This window comes from Mesoplodon bidens (assembly GCF_964165515.1).
Source record: "Mesoplodon bidens genome assembly, chromosome: 11".
Taxonomy (NCBI): domain Eukaryota; kingdom Metazoa; phylum Chordata; class Mammalia; order Artiodactyla; family Ziphiidae; genus Mesoplodon; species Mesoplodon bidens.
Genome location: NC_138167.1, coordinates 70,133,796 through 70,154,436, shown reverse-complemented (window position 1 = coordinate 70,154,436; position 20,641 = coordinate 70,133,796).

Sequence of the window (20,641 nt, the reverse complement as noted above, 5' to 3'; positions counted from 1 at the left end):
ATGGAGAGGGAACATAAATGCCTCCAGAACCAGGCAGGTCTTGGACAAAGGTGAAAGACAATAAGGGGAAGTAGGACACAGTGAGCTGGAGAGAATGTGACCTCAACTCCAGCCGATTGTTGGCAGTTCGTACGGACTTTTCATGGGCTGCTGAAATGCAGACCTTTATAAAGAAAGCCTCCTGATTCTTAAATCACTGAGCAGACCAACAGAATAAGCCCACAAGACACATTTGTACGGGCCCTGCTCTTCATCATGCTGCCTGTGCCTAAGAATCTCATTGGTTCTTTTGTGGCTAAGGCTCTCAGGGTGGGTTCCTGGGAAGAGTCAGATTATGACAACAGGTGAAATGGTAGCCTGGACACACCTTGAACTAAGTAGGGATCAGATGGATCACGTGGAAGCTAGGTGACCTCAGAAAGACGGGGAACAGAGGAGAGCTACAAATTTAATTCTTAGCAGCAAGCACCTTTCTTGCATTAGTCCTCCAGCTACAAAAATCTGCAAAAGCAGTATAATTTTCATTCCATCTATCTTCCCAGGTTATTCAATATCTCTAGTCTCAGCTAAGCTGGCAAAGATTTCTCCCTCAGTATCTGGACTTTTTAGTATCTGAGACCCTGCTGTGAGGAACTTCATTGTATTCTCCTGCTGAAAAGTAACAGAATTATAGCAATAGTAACGATAAAACCTGCCCTATATTGAGCCCTGACTATGTGCTGGCCCCATTATATGCATCCTACATGCATTAAGATATCGAATTTTCTTAGCTATCCTGTGAGGTAAGTATTGTTATCCCATTTTTCAGAAGAAGAAGCTGAGACACGGAGAGGTGAAATAACATGTCTATGGTTACACAGTAAGTCAAGGCACCCATTTTTCCCAATAAATAATTCTGACAGAACAAATGTCAGGGAAACTCAGGTAGCATCCAAAATCATTTTTGTGAATCACTAAGACAGTCATTTATTAAATCTCTACTCTGTAGTCAACACATATTATCAAATTCTCACAATAGCCCTGTAGGGTGTATCTTATCCTCATTTTCACCATAGGAAGTTAAGGCTCAGAGATTTAAAATCATTTCACCATCCCCCGTATGGCTAGAACATGGAAAAAGAGGGGTGGAAATTACCACCGTCTGGCTCCACTGAAAGGCAGAGCCTCTAATTCAGGAATGAGGCTCTTGAGTTCTTATTTATTTCCCCAACCAGTCCTTCACTTCTCACCAAAGTTCCAGACTCACTGCAGCCTCCCCAAGAGCCTAGTCCAGAGATTCTGGAAGGCAGATCCTGTCTTCCCATTGCCTATTTTTCCCACCAAGAATGGTGCCTTTTCCTCCAGGGGTTCAGAGAAAGCTGTGACCAGGACAAATTCTCCTTCCTCTTGGCATCCTTAACTTTTCTCCAACAACCCAGGTTCAGCTTATCTTCTGATGCCCAGATAAGGTTCTTCTCATAAAACCATAGGGCTGTAGAAATGCTAGTATTGTAACGAAACTTAGTGATGGAAGAGTCCACTCTCTTAATTTACAGAGGGGGAAACTGAGAAGCTTCCTGAAAATGCCAGCCCATGCTGTCCCATCCCTCCACACCCACTTGCATGGGGGGGCAGTTGGTGGTAGCTGTTATTGTGTATACCATACATGTGAGGACTATCTACTTGTCTTACATTTTCTCTGGTTGTCTCTTTTGTATCTTGTCTTTCAACTGCAACATCAATCAGGCATTCAAGCCAGAGGGCCCACCAAGAGTTCATCAAGTCTCTGCTGAGGAGCTGAGTGGAGAAAAGGGCAAGGACTTTACCAAAGCCCCATGACACCTTGTATAGTGCTGGAGAGAGCCACAGACCCCTGAGGTTCAAGACCAGCCCTCTTTCTGCTCTACCAAAAGTAGGCAACACACTGCTACTGGCCTCACTTCTACAACTGTTCAATAAAGTACAGCTGAATAGAGTCAAGACTGACTTCCATGCAAGGTGACAAACCAGCCCTGAAACTGACAGACCAGCCAACAAATCCTTAGAGGAAGATATCTAAGATGGGTAGAGGAATACATAGGTGCAGAGTAAATAAAATAAAAATAATAATTCCAATAGCTAAAATGTGTTGAGTTCTCAACAGTTGGCATGTATTAACTACTTTAATCCTCACCACAATCTATGAGGGAAGTATTATTATCCCTATTTTACAGATGAGAAAACCAAGGCACGCAGAGATAAACCACTTCACCCAAAGTCATACAGCCAATAAGTGGCATTGCCAGGATTCAAGCCCAGTCTCTCTGGCTCCACGAGTTATGTCCATAACCTGTATAAACAGAAAAGATGAAAGATCTAGTTCAAAGATACATGCACCACAATGTTCACTGTGGCACTACTTGCAATAACCAAGACATGGCAGCAACCTAAGTGTCCACTGACAGATGAATGGATAAAGAAGCTGTGGTACATATATACAATGGAATATTACTCAGCCATAAAAAAGAATGAAATAATGCCATTTGCAGCAACATGGATGGAACTAGAGATTATCATACTAAGTGAAGTAAGTCAGACAGTGAAAGACAAATATTATATGATATCACTTATATGTGGAATCTAAAAAATAGTACAAATGAACTTATTTATAAAACGGAAACAGACTTGCAGACATAAAAAGCAAACTTATGGTTACCAAAGGGGAAGATGGGGAGGGATAAATTGGGAGTATGGGATTAACAGATGCACACTACCATATATAAAATAAATGACGATAATTTACTGTACAGCACACAGAACTATATTCAATACCTTGTAATAAATTATAATGGAAAAGAATTGAAAAAATATAGATATATACATAGGATGTGTATAACTGAATCACTTTGCTCTATGTCTGAAACTAACACAATATTGTAAATCAACTAGAACTCAATTAAAAAAAAAGGTATTCTCATAACCATTGCACCACATAGCCTCTTAGTTGATGAGTCTCTTCTCAAGAACTATTAGCTCCTTGAAGACACGGGCAATGTCTTATTCACTTGTCTTGTCCATTCAGACTGCTCTAATGAAATACCATAGACCGAGTGGCTTATAAACAACGTAAATTGATTTCTCACAGTCCTGAGGACTGGAAGTCTAAGATCAAGGTACCAGCATGGTTGCACGAGGGCCCTCTTCCAGGTTTCAGACTTCTCACTTTATCCTCACATAATAGAGGGAATGAGCTAGCCCTGTGGAGCCTCTTTTATAAGGGCAATAATCTCATTCGTAAGGGCTCTGCCCTCGTGACCTAATCGCTTCCGAAAGGCCACACTTCCCAAAGGTCACAATTCCTAAAGACCGCACACCATCACATTGGGCATTAGGATTTCAACATATGAATTTCGGGTGGGGGAATGCAAACATTCAGACCACAGCACTCTTCTACCCCCAGTGCCCAGCAGGGCACCCAGAACTGAAAACTTACTGACCAGATTTTAACTAAATTGAAGGCCTTTTATCACACAGCTGGGAGAAAGCTGGATCAATTGGGTGACCCAGAGAATGTGGCTTAATCTCACCACGGCTCAAAAAGTACATCTACAAATGGGAACAGTAGTATTGCTATCATTGTGTTACCACAATTCTTACTTAAGACAATGTCTGGAAAGTACTTTCACAGTGCCTGGCACATGGTAAATTGTCAGCAATGGTAACTATCATTATTAATGGTGGCAGGGGAAGAAAGACAAGAAAACAAATCTGGTGGTGCTAGCCAGACTGTGTACGTGCTCAAAAGAGGTCAAGACAACAATGGCCAGGACATGAGAGCAACCTAAATGTCCACCAATGGAGGAATGGATAAAGAAGATGTGGTACATATATACAATGGAATATTACTCAGCCATAGAAAAGAATGAAATAATGCCATTTGCAGCTATATGGATGGACCTAGAGATTGTCATACTGAGTGAAGTAAATCAGAGAAAGACAAACAAATGTCATATGATATCACTTCCATATGGAATCTAAAAAGATGGTGCAAATGAACTTATTTACAAAACAGGAATAGAGTCACAGATGTAGAAAACAAACTTATGGTTACCAAGAGGGAAAAGGGGGAGGGATAAATTGGGAAGTTGGGATTGACATATACACACTAGTATATATAAAATAGATAACTAATAAGGACCTGCTGTATAGCACAGGGAACTCTTCTCAATACTCTGTAATGACCTACATGGGAAAAGAATCTAAAAAAGAGTAGATATGTGTATATGTGTAACTGATTTATTTGCTGTACAGCGGAAACTAACACAACATTGTAAATCAACTATACTCCAATAAAAATTAATTTAAGAAAACAAAAAAATAAAACCTAAGACAAATTAAAAAAAAAAGAGGTCAATACAGAAATCTGGAAAGAAGTCACATCTGCTCAGACAAGAGGGGAAAAGGGATGATTTCAGAGGGGGCCCTAACTCAAAAAACCATTTTAACTAATCAACTCTCAGATATAGACTCTTACATGAGTCTCAGAGTCTACTCAGCATATGTAAGGAAGGAGCTCTGCTCTGGGACCCAAAGACTCCTAGAGTCAAAGCCTGGCTCTGCCAAAGACTTGCTCTGTGACCTTGGACAACTCACTCAGCCTCTCTCGTCCCCCGTTTCCTTATCTGTAAAAGAAGGGGTTTGAACTGAAAGATCTCTAAGTCTCCTTCCAGCTTTAAATAATAATCAAGCTGAAGGACTGGAGACAAAATGTCTTTCAGCCCATCTGCCTCCTTGGTGGGGGACCAACACAGAGCTTTATAGTCAGGGGCTGGGAAGAAGCTCTAAATTGAAATGATAGCTTTGGGAGGGTTTTGTTTATTGTGACCATAACTCACAGTGGCATGGTGTTATACCATTCACAGCACCATTTTATGGAGAATCTCATTTCCGCTGTGTAATAACACCACAAACGTGGTCAGACGCACTCCAAAGAAGAGGAAGCGCGTTCCAGGAGCGTGTGTATCAGGAATTTATTCAGCTGCGAGTCACAGAAGCCCTTACCAGTGTGGTTTAAGGAAGGAAGAGGCTAGAAGGAGGCAGTTACGGGGGGGGGGGGGGGGGGCAGGCAATGGCAGCAGGGCCAGCATCTCTACAATTCTCTTGTACTTCCTCTCATGGTCACAAAATGGTCCAGACATCCCATCTGCAGTCAAGGCAGATGAGGGGGAAATGGGTATACCAGCCGCCTCTCCCAGGAATGCAAGCCTTTCCCAGAAACCTTCCAGCATCCTTTTCTCGCAGGTGGCTCACATTTCACTGGCTAGCAGTTGTGTCACGTGGCCAGACCTAGCTGCAAGGGAATCTTCAGAAGTCCTTTTCCCCGCCTGTATCAGTTCTAGGACTGTCATAACAAAGCACTGCGGACTGGGAGGCTTACACAACAGAAATTCATTGTCTCACAGCCTGGAGCCTAGAAATCCAAGACGAAGTTGTCAGCGGGTTTGCTTCCTTCCAAGGACTCTGCTGCCCTCCTTGACAGTAGATGATTGTCTTCTACCTGTATCATTTTTTTAAATTTTATTGAAGTATAGTTGATTTACAATGTTGTGTTAATTTCTGCTGTACAGCAAAGTGACTCAGTTATACATATATATATTCTATTTCATATTCCTTTCCATTATGGTTTTTCACAGGATATTGACTATAGTTCCCTGTGCTATACAGTAGGATCTTGTTGTTTATCCATTCTACACATACTAGTTTGCCTCTGCTAATCCCTCCCTTACCCCTCCTCCCCCTGGGCAACCCAAGTCTGTTCCCTATGTTCTAAGTCTGTTTCTGTCTCATAGATATATTCATTTGTGCCGTAGTTTAGATTCCACATATAAGTGATATCTTATGATATTTGTCTTTCTCTTTCTGACTTACTTCACTTAGTATGATCATCTCTAGGTCCTCCCTGTGTCATTTTATATCATCTTCCCTGTATGGATCTCTTTGTGTCCAGATTTCCCTCTTTTATAAGGATACCAGTTATATTAGATTAGGGTCCAGCCTGATGACCTCATTTTCACTTGATTACCTCTGTGAGACTCTATCCCAAGTCAAGTCACATTCTGAGGTGCTGGAGTTAGGACTTCAATACATGAATCTGGAGGGAGGGGAACACAGTTCAACCCATGATACTGACTCTATAGTGGAGGCAGGAGGGGACTGGCCAACAGGGTCTGATGTTGAGAGTTTAAGGGCTTTGTTCAAAACCGGTAAGTGGCGAAGCTGAGGCTCAAATTCAGGACGCTTTGGGCTCAGCTTACTGAGACTCCTTGCCTCTCATTTAGCCTCTCATTAACAGGAAACCATATTGAATAATGGCTGAGGGAACAAACTCTAGATTCCAGTTCCCTGGGTTCAAATGTACACTAGCTGTGTGACCTTAAGCAGCTACTTAACCTCTATGACATCAATGAAAAAGGCAACTCATTCAACACTTAACAGTTACAAGCTGTGTCCCTTCTATTTGTCAGTCACTGTTCTCAGGACTGACAGTGACCACAATAGAAATAAAAGCACCCACTGAATAGTATTGGGGGGGGGGGGTTGATGAGACAAGACAAGTAAATAAAATACTTAATTCTACAGTGCCTAACACTAGCAAGCAATCAGGAAATGTTATTACCATCAAAGTAATTGTTATTAGTCACCCTCCCTCTCTCCTTTCCTGGGCTCTCTGAGATTGTACTTTATACCCCGGTCACTGAACATAGCAGGATGATGGGTGTAGGTCAGCCGTGGACACTGCTGCTGGCAGGCAGAGAAGAACACTTGCTTCCCTGCCAGGGAATCTTTCAGGGGGGCATCAGTGCCTTATCCGTGCCTAAGATGCCCTGGAAGCTGCCTAATGCTCCAATGTGAGATGTGTGTTTGCTGGCTTAGAAGTCTGGAGAAGGAAGCCACTTTCCCCTTGATGCCCAGCAGCGCAGAAATGATGGAGAGACCAGAACAGCAGCCTCCAGCAACGGAAAGGGGATCGGGCTACCACTGCAACTGTGACGGTCACAAAAAAGTGAGCTGGAGCAAGAGGGAACTGGGGAGCCTCTGGGAAGATAACAATGGGAAATGAATGATTTACTTTGAAACGCTGAGTCCAGAATAAGATGTTTCCATAGGGAGAGTTAAGGCCTGTATCAACGTGGGAAACGTGGGACTGCATGGCAATGTCCTTGAAGAAGAGACGAAGGAAATGTTAGTTTCATTTAGCATCATCCTACTACATCTCGGACACTTCATAGACTGTATCTCCATGGATCCCTGTCACAACCAAAAGAGGCAAAATGGTATCATAGTTAAAGGGGAAGGTTAAGAGAATGGTCAGATAAAACCCAGATATAAATCCCTCCTCCGCTGGTGACTACTAAATCCTGTGCTATCTCTGGCAAATTACTTAACTTCTCTGAGTTGGTTCCCTTGTTTGTTAAGATGAGAGTGGTAATGCCCAACATACAAAATGAGTGAAAATAATGACACACATGCTCAAAAAAGAGCAATTGCTGCTGTTGGGTTTGTTCTTATTCTTATTCTCACTGCTGCTACCATTTTGACTCCCAAGTAGATTTCGGCGCCAAAGGATATTTGGATAATTCTGACTCATTCTGCTAAAAGGCTTCTTGGTTGTTTGCATGTGATGATCCATCCTTCATCTCTGAATCTACAGAATGGACACATGGATTCCAGGAGAGCTTAAGCCCTTTTGTTCCCAGGAGATAATTTATATAAGTTATAGAAAGTGATTTAGAAAAAAAAACATAATAAAGGAAGCCCCACCTCTCTAATGACAAAGCTCCCATTATCAGCTTATCTTTCCCTGCCCTCCCATCTCCCACTCCCACCCACCCAAAATGGGGAGAGGTCTCCAGGTCTGCTCAGATGGAGGAGACTTCACCAGTAAGGTAATAATCGATTTTTACTTGATAGCATCTTGAGTAAAAAGCAAAGGCTATTTGAATTTTTTAAAAACTTTCTAATCAATGTCCATCTCCTGAAGTTCTGAACCTTTTATGCAATGCTTCTGAAAAGAATACGTTTTGTGACAGGCAAGAAGAATTTTTACCCTAAAACTTCCCTAAAATAAAGTTCTCTCCATTTTCCATATAAGGAGGCTGAGGCACAGCAAATATTGGTGACTTGCCAACATGAGGCAGACCTGGCTTTTGAGGCACATCTGTCCATCCTCAAAGCCTATAAGAGAGAGCACCTCCCCTACATCCTTCCTTTAGACAGAGAACCTATACACTCAGCAGCCTCAGGGCCCAGGACTGGAGTCTCAACCTTCAGAGTCTTACCCAGCAAGTGGGAATAATAACAGCTAACCTGCAAACGAAAACTTCCCAAGTGCCAGTACCTGCACTAACTTTCTCATGAAATTCACTGCATCTTCCAACAACCCCTTGAGGTGGGCACTGTTATCATTGCCAGTCTGTACAAGACCCTGAGATTAAAGAGGTCCAATAGCATGCCAACTGCCATGTGGTTGTGACGACTAAGTGATGGGGACAGGACTCGAGCCCAGGCAGAGCGATGTGGGGATGAAGTCTCCTTCTCCTACATACCACAGTCTATGATGTCAACACACCTACGAGGTGCTGGGGAAGGCTGTGTACAGAGACTGGCCAGGACCTGTCTCCCTAAGACTTTCCATCAGTGATTCACCCTGAATAACATTAGTAATAACTCATAGTTATCACTGATGGGCACTCCTTCTCAACTAGGGACTGCAGGCCTAGAAGCAAGAGAAACCAAGAAAGGCGGTGAGTCAGAGAAGGAGAGCAAGCCAAGGCGGGTGCGAGCTGGCCACTGCTAAGGACAATGGATTGCTTCCCCTTGTAGGGCCATCTTCCAATCAGCCATATCAAGGGCATCTCAGGAGTGTCCACCCAGGGGCAGGGGAGAGAAGGGAGAATGTACCCCTCGACTCGTATATCCTATTACCCATCAAGAGTTGACTCCCAAGGGGGCATAAGCAACACCCCCAGTTCTAAAGGTGTCTGACCCTTCAGCTTCAACAGGAAAGCTCTAGGGCAGGAGGCAAGAGGCTGGCAGTGTTGGACTTAAGTGAGGTGTGGTCAGGTTGTGCCTGCATAAACTTGGTCAAAATCCACATAGCTGGATGAACCAGGTATAAAATGAGAACACAGAGCCCTTGGTCACAAATTATTAAAACTTTCAAGGCAGCTACAGCGCAGCATTAAACCAAGCATGAAACCCTTCTAAGCATTGGGCCCTTAAGCCCTGCTGGTATCCTTGCACCCATTTTATATGTTCAGAGATGAAGGGTGTATCATCACATGCACATGGCCAAAAAGCTTTTAGCAGATCGAGTCACGATTATCCAAAATTTCCTGTTTAACTGCATAGGGCTAACTGGTAGACCTGCAAGAACAGCCAGCACAAAAGGCCCTGAAGACAGGTAGGCAGGTGAGGCTGAGAGCATCTGAAACGGCTTCTGAAATAGGTCCAATGCAGAGTATGCCAAGGGGGTGTCAGGAGATAAACTCAGAAAAATAGAGTGGGGCCAGAATGTACAGGAACTTAGAGGAATTGGTTTCTGTCTTGTAAGTTGTAGAGCATCGTAAGAGAAGTTAGCAGTCTGTGTATGTGGTTGTATGTGGAGTCAAGGTTGTATGTGGTTACATAAAATAATTAGCAGTTCACGTGGTAAAGGTAGAGATTATCAAATTAGGTGAGGTCCTGGGATTGGATTGCGCTTGGAAGGCCTTGGGGGAGATGATTAGACATTATCTGGGGAGAGAAGAAGATAGAGACGGAAAGCGGGGTATTTCCTATTTGTTTTACCCAAGTACCAGGGAAAATCTAGTGCCATAGCTGCTAGTGGAAGCCTCCAAGTCCACAGAAGCCAACTAGTAAATGTGTAATGGACACAGGGGATGGCTTCCATTTGTGTCTAGAACTAGAATATCCCCAAAGTAAAGCCATTGTTTCATACTTAAGCATTCTTTCCCCATTATCCAGCTAGGCAAGCTTCTCCAACCATCCCATTGCTATCCTTACCTTCCACCTACTATGGACCAGGCCCAGCAATCTTATTATTTTATTTTACAAGGGCCTGGTTTTATGCCACTTGCTCTTCTTACATTTTTCATGGCCTGGGGGTCCTTTATCCCTCTAAGATTAGTGCTCATTGTTTTCTCTCATATTTCCACCTTGCATCCCCTCCTTAGACTTGATATTCAATATTGTCATCCTGATGTAAGATTTTGAGGTTCCCTCCAACATGAGTTAGGGTCTTCCCAGCCCACCCCAAGCTATATTATCTTTAATTCACACTCATGATTCTTGGACCAGGTCCGGGAACCTCTTCTCTGGAGCACAGCACCTCTGAAGTTCATTGTCCTCCCATGGATGGGAACTAGCTCTCTCTAGTTCAATAAAATGGCCTTCAGGGTCAAGCCTTAGCCAGATCCAAAAAGAAGAGATCACATAGTTATAATCCCCTCTCTCTGTATAATTCTATAATTTAGATTTGGGTTATATTCATCAGATTCCTGACCACTGAAACCATGAGGCCTTGGGTTCCCAAGCTGCAGTATCCCCTCCCCCATCCTAGCGATCTATTCTAGCTCTACCTGGATACACAGTCCAGTTTGCTGAGTAGCCTGCATTATATGCTTTTCAAAATCTGGGACCCACCACACCTAGGCCCTTTACGGGATCCTCCCATCATCTCTAGTGTTTACTGGTCTGCTCCTCTCTGGCCCCAGATCTGCCCCTCCCTGCCTCAGGGAGGGAGTTCCAATCCCAGGCTACAACCCACCACTAACTTCCGCCAAAACCATGTGCCTTTTACCCCTCTGCTCTTTGCTGCCCACCTGTTCAGCTACTCCAATAAACCCCACTACCAAACCTGGGTCTAAGATAAATGCAGCCCCCAGACCCTACACCTGGATGTCCCAGCTGTCCCTTCTGGAGCCAGCCTCTGTGACCAGGCCAATTTCCCCAGCTCCAACCCTGCCTGGTCCCAAAGCCCTCCTTCCATTGGTGGAGCCTGTGCTGCCAGGACCCCAGCGTGCTGATTTCCGAGCCCACCCAAACAGAAATAAGCACTTCCTTCCCAGAATGCTCTATTCATCATGCCCCACACCAAGCACAGAAATCCAGAATAGAGATAAAGTTAATGCAGGCAGGGACACCACCAGCCCTGGCAGCTCTGGACTTCATTTGGCTTCATTCAGCCGTTTCTCATATTTAACAAATACTTATTGACCAAGCTCTACATGCCAGGCACTGGAAAATTGCAGTAAAAGAGGGAGAGAGATTCATTACACTTAGAAGCTAGTGGGGGGAACAGACTATAGATAGTTATACAAGGCACTACCTAGCAATAACATCTGTGCTGGATGTTAGAGAGAAAATGTATAACCCTGGTCCACAGAACACAGAGGGACCAGTGACTAGCCCTCCGTTTTTCACAATGGACATAACAAGGAGGTTTTAAACTAATCTCTTTTTTGATTCACAAATTCTTTGGCATTATTTCTGATTGTCCTTAACTTTAGTACAAGCCACAAGCTTATGATTCAAATAAAAATTAAAAGCAAATTTCAACCTTCCTAATTACCTTCCAAATTTCAACCTTCCTATTAGCTCTACTAATAGCTTTTAGCTCCTTGGAAAGAAATGTGAAGAAACAGAAGAGAACTCTCTGGATAGATAAAGGCCAAGTATTGTTTGATGATTGTAGTTCACATTACAGAAAGGAGCAGAGAGCCGGGGGGGCAGAAAGAAGGTGCCTCTGGGATTTCACAGGCTGGAGACCCCATGCATTTTTCTAATTCAAATAGGATAAGCCTCAGAGACCCTTAATGAAAGATGGTTTTTAAGTGTTTCCAAGCTTCCTGAGAAAGATAAAACTGCCTTCTTCATCAGAATTATTCAACTGTGGCATTACTGCTTAGCATGGGATGGAAGGGGATTGCATTTCTCCCATAGCCCGCCTAACGCGTGCTGACCCTCTTCTCTCCCAGAATGATTTGCTTATGGCTAGAGCCACCCCGAGCTCACTCCCTGTTCCTTTCCTGGCCCGTCCCCACCCTGTCTTCCCAAGATCCCTTCCCCATTCCTCAAATCCCCATGCCACACTGCAGCCACCTGCCTACCCTCAACCCTCATTCCAGAATCACCTCATGTGGTGAGACCTTGGGCACATTACAAAAGTGCTTGGTACCTCAGTTTCCTCATCAGTAAAATGAGGAGAACAGTAATGTCTACTTGAGAGGGTTCTGTGAGAGTTTAATGAGTGAGTATGTAGAAAACTCTCAGGTCGTGCTGGCAGGTCTGAATCACTGACAATACAAGGGTTATAGCTATTATTTGTCATGATAGCAGTAGTTGAATATGCTCTGCAGGATTAATGTGAAAACGAAATCTGGGAGTGATTGGGACAATGCACTTTGTACTCCAAGGGCCGATGGGAGTCTCAGAACTAGAAATCAGTGATTGGGTGTCTTAGGAACAAAGGAGGGAGAGAATGGAAAGAATAAAAACTGTAGTCAGAAGTGGGTCCCTTGAGGATAAAGACTATGTCTGTTTTTATCACTATTGTATCCCCACAGCACAGTATAGGTCTGGCATAGAGTTGATACCCAAGGAAGGAAGGGAGGGAGGGAAAGGGGATGGGGGAGGGAGATGAAGAGAGGAAAGTCACACATACGGTTGGGTAATGGGAGTTGAGTAGCTGAGGCTGATGAAGGTGAAGACCACTGAATTGGAGAAGGTCAAGGATATATGAGAAGAAAGTACTGGAAGTGCCATCCTCATAGGCATCAAGGTCCTTCCTGATAACGGTGGGAAGGGATGTGGCTAGGAAACCCCTGAGTCAGGTTCTTCAAGAAGGTGGAAGAGGGACCAGGAGGTTGAGAAATGTCAGCCAGGAGGAAACATGGGGGGTGGTAGAGCCGGACAGGCCATGAGTCTCAGAAAAAGGACTTCTGCACCAAAATGGGGGGCGGGGGGAAAAATGGAACGTCTGAGTCCAAGAGAATGTTCTACAGCACATAGTGACATGCACACACCCTCGTGGGGTGGCTTACTGCAATAAGCAGCTCTTATCACACTCAGGTCTGTAGGCCAGCTGAAAAGCTCTGTTTCAGGCTTCAGGTCTGTGGGATGGACTGCAATGTCACCGGGTAAAGGGTGTGGAGACAGGAGGATGGAATACAGGAATGGCAGTGCACTCTGCCATGGCAACCCTGCCCTCCAAGCACTGGGAACTCGGGCCGTCCTTGTATGCTGTCCTCTCAGCTGTCCCCCTCCACTGTCGCTTTACGCCAACTCACGCGGGATCTCTGTGTGAGCCACCAGCTTTCACTTAGTTTCCAGACAGGAAGCAGGCACCAGAGCAGGCTTTGGAATCTCTACTCCTCATGGGAAACACGTAGCCCCCAACCCTTTCCCTCTTAAAGTGGGAGAGAGGGATACAGTGACCTCTCTCAAAAGTGCCCCCTCTCACCTTTAAGACTGCCTGACCCATCCTCTGAGAGAGGATGGGACACAAATCAGATATACTTACACTCCAGAGGGTCTCCTTTGGGATGAGTCTTGGGTAAGTTGGCGTCTTTACTTTTAGTGATCTGGATGGAAACAGAGAAAAAAGCACAACTCAGAGTCCGAATTATTGCCACAAGGAAATACTGAATATTCCACTACTTTGTACCGGGAACGGGGCCTTCAGAGCATGGAAAGAGAAAGCACAGAAGCAAGAGTGGAGATGAAAACACAGGGAGAAATATAATGGCCTCTCACGGGGATTAAAGGGGGTTTAAAAGAGAAAACGTGGATGTTTGATAAATATTTGTTTGATTTTGTTAAACTTTTAATTTGCTCCACCTCCACTAAAAAGAGCTCTGGCCGGAAACATCACTGAGTGACTTTACAGAAAAGTAGCAGGAGCAGGGAATGTGGTCTGAGAATGATAATGTGCCAGTGTATGGAGGGAATTTAGCCCAGAAAAAGCATTATTTATCTTAAACTTCTATAAGTGCCAACCAGGACCAGGCACAATTTTTTAAGTGGCACACATGCACACACAACCCCTGTTATTATCCAAAACAAATAAATATACTAAGCAGATTTCTCACTAAAAGGAAATAATGGCATGAAACAAAGAAAAAGTAATAATGCCTAATTCCCTGAGAAAACCATAATTCAAAAAGAGACATGTGGGCCTCCCTGGTGGCGCAGTGGTTGAGAGTCCGCCTGCTGATGCAGGGGACAGGGGTTCGTGCCCCGGCCCGGGAGGATCCCACGTGCCGCGGAGCGGCTGGGCCTGTGAGCCATGGCCGCTGGGCCTGCGCGTCCGGAGCCTGTGCTCCGCAATGGGAGAGGCCACAACAGTGAGAGGCCCACATACACCAAAAAAAAAAAAGAAAAAAAAAAAAAAAAAAAAAGAGACATGTAAGAGACTTCCGGGGAAGATGGCGGAAGAGTAAGACGCGGAGATCACCTTCCTCCCCACAGATACACCAGAAATACCTCTACACGTGGAACAACTCCTACAGAACACCTACTGAACGCTGGCAGAAGACCTCAGACCTCCCAAAAGGCAAGAAACTCCCCACGTACCTGGGTAGGGCAAAAGAAAAAAGAATAAACAGAGACAAAAGAATAGGGACGGGACCTGCACCACTGGGAGGGAGCTGTGAAGGAGGAAAGGTTTCCACACACTAGGAAGCCCCTTCGCGGGCGGAGACTGCGGGTGGCAGAGGGAGGAAGCTTCGGAGTCGCGGAGCAGAGCGCAGCAGCAGGGGTGCGGAGGGCAAAGCGGAGAGATTCCCGCACAGAGGAGCGGTGCCGACCGGCATTCACCAGCCCGAGAGGCTTGTCTGCTCGGCCTCCGGGGCAGGCGGGGCTGGGAGCTGAGGCTCGGGCTTCGGTCGGACGGTCGGAGCGCAGGGAGAGGACGGGGGTTGGCGGCGTGAACACAGTCTGAAGGGGCTAGTGCGCCACGGCTGGCCAGGAGGGAGTCCGGGTAAAGGTCTGGAGCTGCCGAAGAGGCAAGAGACTTTTTCTTCCCTCTTGGTTTCCTGGTGCGCGAGGAGAGGGGATTAAGAGCGCTGCTTAAAGGAGCTCCAGAGACGGGCGCGCCTAAAAGTGCGGACCCCAGAGACGGGCATGAGACGCTAAGGCTGCTGCTGCCGCCACCAAGACGCCTGTGTGCGAGCACAGATCACTATCCACACCTCCCATCCGGGAGCCTGTGCAGCCCGCCACTGCCAGGGTCCCGGCATCCAGGGACAACTTCCCCAGGAGAACTCACGGCGTGCCTCAGGCTGGTGTAACGTCACGCGGCGCACCTCAGGCTGGTGTAACGTCACGTGGCGCGCCTCAGGCTGGTGCAACGTCACGCCGGCCTCTGCCGCCGCAGGCTCGCCCCGCCCTCCGTACGCCTCCCTTCCCCCCGGCCTGAGTGAGCCAGAGTCCCCGAAGTAGCTGCTCCTTTAACCCCGTCCTGTCTGAGCTGAGAAGATGAACAGATGCCCTCAGGCGACCTACGCGCAGAGGTGGGGCCAAATCCAAAGCTGAGTCCCGGGAGCTGTGAGAACAAAGAAGAGAAAGGGAAATCTCTCCCAGGAGCCTCAGAATCAGAGGATTAAAGCTCCACAGTCAACTTGATGTACCCTGCATCTGTGGAATAGACAACGAACCATCCCAAATTGAGGAGGTGTACTTTGAGAGCAAGATTTATGATTTTCTCCTCTTTTCCTCTTTTTGTGAGTGTGTATGTGTATGCTTCTGTATGAGGTTTTTTTTTTTTTTTTTTTCTGTGTGAGATTTTGTCTGTATAGCTTTGCTTCCACCATTTGTCCTAGGGGTCTATCCGTCCGTTTTTTTTCTTAAAAAAATTTTTTTTCTTAATAATTATTTATTTTAATAACTATTTTATTTTCTTACTTTATTTTATTTTACTTTATCTTTTTTTCCTTCCTCCCTCTCCCTCCCTCTCTCTCTCTCTCTCTCTCTCTCTCTCTCTCTTTCTTTCTTTCTACTTTTTCTCCCTTTTATTCTGAGCCGTGTGGATGAAAGGCTCTTGGTGCTGCAGCCAGGCATCAGAGCTGTGCCTCTGAGGTGGGAGAGCCAACTTCAGGACATTGGTCCACAAGAGACCTCCCAGCTCCACATAATATCAAACGGCGAAAATCTCCCAGTGATCTCCATCTCAACACCAGCACCCAGCTTCACTCAACGACCAGCAAGCTACAGTGCTGGACACCCTATGCCAAACAACTAGCAAGACAGGAACACAACCCCACCCATTAGCAGAGAGGCTGCTTAAAATCATAATAAGTCCACAGATACCCCAAAACACACCACCAGACGTGGACCTACCCACCAGAAAGACAAGATCCAGCCTCATCCACCAGAACACAGGCACTAGTCCCCTCCACCAGGAAGCCTACACAACCTACTGAACCAACTTTAGCCACTGGGGACAGACACCAAAAACAACGGGAACTACGGACCTGCAGCCTGCAAAAAGGAGACCCCAAACACAGTAAGATAAGCAAAATGAGAAGACAGAAAAACACACAGCAGGTGAAGGAGCAAGATAAAAACCCACCAGACCTAACAAATGAAGAGGAAATAGGCAGTCTACCTGAAAAAGAATTCAGAATAATGATAGTAAAGATGATCCAAAATCTTGGAAATAGAATAGACAAAATGCAAGAAACATTTAAAAAGGACCTAGAAGAACTAAAGATGAAACAAGCAATGATGAACAACACAATAAATGAAATTAAAAATACTCTAGAAGGGATCAATAGCAGAATAACTGAGGCAGAAGAACAGATAAGTGACCTGGAAGATAAAATAGTGGAAATAACTACTGCAGAGCAGAATAAAGAAAAAAGAATGAAAAAGAACTGAGGACAGTCTCAGAGACCTCTGGGACAACATTAAATGCACCAACATTCGAATTATAGGGGTTCCAGAAGAAGAAGAGAAAAAGAAAGGGACTGAGAAAATATTTGAAGAGATTACAGTTGAAAACTTCCCTAATATGGGAAAGGAAATAGTTAATCAAGTCCAGGAAGCACAGAGAGTCCCATACAGGATAGATCCAAGGAGAAACATGCAAGACACATATTAATCAAACTGTCAAAAATTAAATACAAAGAAATCATATTAAAAGCAGCAAGGGAAAAACAACAAATAACACACAAGGGAATCCCCATAACATTAACAGCTGATCTTTCAGCAGAAACTCTGCAAGCCAGAAGGGACTGGCAGGACATATTTAAAGTGATGAAGGAGAAAACCCTGCAACCAAGATTACTCAACCCAGCAAGGATCTCATTCAGATTTGATGGAGAAATTAAAAACTTTACAGACAAGCAAAAGCTGAGAGTTCAGCACCACCAAACCAGCTTTACAACAAATGCTAAAGGAACTTCTCTAGGCAAGAAACACAAGAGAAGGAAAATACCTACAATAAGGAACCCAAAACAACTAAGAAAATGGGAATAGGAACATACATATCGATAATTACCTTAAATGTAAATGCACTAAATGCTCCCACCAAAAGACACAGAGTGGCTGAATGGATACAAAAACAAGACCCCTATATATGCTGTCTACAACAGACCCACTTCAGACCTAGAGACACATACAGACTGAAAGTAAGGGGGTGGAAATAGATATTCCATGCAGATGGAAACAAAAAGAAATCTGGAGTAGCAATTCTCGTATCAGACAAAATAGACTTTAAAATAAAGACTATTAGAAGACACAAAGAAGGACACTACATAATGATCAAGGGATCGATCCAGGAAGAAGATATAACAATTGTAAATATTTATGCACCCAACATAGGAGCACCTCAATACATAAGGCAAATACTAACAGGCATAAAAGGGGAAATCGACAGTAACACATTCATAGTAGGGGACATTAACACCCCACTTTCACCAATGGACAGATCATCCAAAATGAAAATAAATAAGAAAACACAAGCTTTAAATGATATATTAAACAAGATGGACCTAATTGATATTTATAGGACATTCCACCCAAAAACAACTGAATACACATTTTTCTCAAGTGTTCTTGGAACATTCTCCAGGATAGATCATATCTTGGGTCACAAATCAAGCCTTGATAAATTTAAGAAAATTTAAATTGTGTCAAGTATCTTTTCCGACCACAATGCTATAACACTAGATATCAATTACAGGAAAAGATCTGTAAAAAATACAAACACATGGAGGCTAAACAATACACTACTTAATAACGAAGTGATCACTGAAAAAATCAAAGAGGAAATAAAAAAAGTACCTAGAAACACGATGACCCAAAACCTATGGGATGCAGCAAAAGCAGTTCTGAGAGGGAAGTTTATAGCAATACAATCCAACCTTAAGAAACAGGAAACATCTCGAATAAACAACCTGACCTTGCACCTAAATCAATTAGGGAAAGAAGAACAAAACCCCCCAAAGTTAGCAGAAGGAAAGAAATCATAAAAATCAGATCAGAAATAAATGAAATAGAAATGAAGGAAATGATAGCAAAGATCAATAAAACTAAAAGCTGGTTCTTTGAGAAGATAAAAAAATTGATAAACCATTAGCCAGACTCATCAAGAAAAAAAGGGAGAAGACTAAATCAATAGAATTAGAAATGAAAAAGGAGAAGTAACAACTGACATTGCAGAAATACAAAAGATCATGAGAGATTACTACAAGAAACTCTATGCCAATAAAATGGACAACTGGGAGGAAATGGAAAATTCTTAGAAATGCACAACCTGCCAAGACTGAATCAGGAAGAAATAGAAAATATGAACAGACCAATCACAAGCACTGAAATTGACACTGTGATTAAAAATCTTCCTTCAAACAAAAGCCCAGGACCAGATGGCTTCACAGGCGAATTCTATCAAACATTTAGAGAAGAGCTAACACCTATCCTACTCAAACTCTTCCAAAATATAGCAGAGGGAGGAACACTCCCAAACTCATTCTACGAGGCCACCATCACCCTGATACCAAAACCAGACAAGGATGTCACAAAGAAAACTACAAGCCAATATCACTGATGAGCATACATGCAAAAATCCTCAACAAAATACTAGCAAACAGAATCCAACAGCACATTAAAAGGATCGTACACCATGATCAAGTGGGGTTTATTCCAGGAATGCAAGGATTCTTCAATATATGCAAATCAATCAACGTGATACACCATATTAACAAATTGAAGGAGAAAAACCATATGATAATCTCAGTAGATGCAGAGAAAGCTTTCGACAAAATTCAACACCCATTTATGATAAAAACCCTGCAGAAAGTAGGCATAGAGGGAACTTTCCTCAACATAATAAAGGCCATATATGACAAACCCACAGCCAACATCGTCCACAATGGTGAAAAACTGAAACCATTTCCACTAAGATCAGGAACAAGACAAGGTTGCCCACTCTCACCACTCTTATTCAACTTAGTTTTGGAAGTTTTAGCCACAGCAATCAGAGAAGAAAAGGAAATAAAAGGAATACAAATCAGAAAAGAAGAAGTAAAGCTGTCACTGTTTGCAGATGACATGATACTATACATAGAGAATCCTAAAGATGCTACCAGAAAACTACTATAGGTAATCAATGAATTTGGTAAAGTAGCAGGATACAAAATTAATGCACAGAAATCTCTGGCATTCCTATACACTAATGATGAAAAATCTGAAAGTGAAATCAAGAAAACACTCCCATTTACCATTGCAACAAAAAGAATAAAATATCTAGGAATAAACCTACCTGAGGAGACAAAGACCTGTATGCAGAAAACAATAAGACACTGATGAAAGAAATCAAAGATGATAGAAACAGATGGAGAGATATACCACATTCTTGGATTGGAAGAATCAACTTTGTGAAAATGACTGTACTACCCAAAGCAATCTACAGATTCAATGCAATCCCTATCAAACTACCACTGGCATTTTTCACAGAAATAGAACAAAAAATTTCACAATTTGTATGGAAACACAAAAGACCCCGAATAGCCAAAGCAATCTTGAGAACAAAAAGCGGAGCTGGAGGAATCAGGCTCCCTGACTTCAGATGATACTACAAAGCTACAGTAATCAAGACAGTATGGTACTGGCACAAAAACAGAAAGATAGATCAATGGAACAGGATAGAAAGCCCAGAGATAAACCCACGCACATATGGTCACCTTATCTTTGATAAAGGAGGCAGGAATGTACAGTGGAGAAAGGACAGTCTCTTCAGTAAGTGGTGCTGGGAAAACTGGACAAGGACATGTAAAAGTATGAGACTAGATCACTCCCTAACACCATACACAAAAATAAGCTCAAAATGGATTAAAGACCTAAATGTAAGGCCAGACACTATCAAACTCTTAGAGGAAAACATAGGCAGAACACTCTATGACATAAATCACAGCAAGATCCTTTTTGACCCACCTCCTAGAGAAATGGAAATAAAGACAAAAATAAACAAATGGGACCTAATGAAACTTGAAAGCTTTTGCACAGCAAAGGAAACCATAAACAAGACCAAAAGACAACCCTCAGAATGGGAGAAAATATTTGCAAATGAAGCAACTGACAAAGATTAATCTCCAGAATTTATAAGCAGCTCATGCAGCTCAAT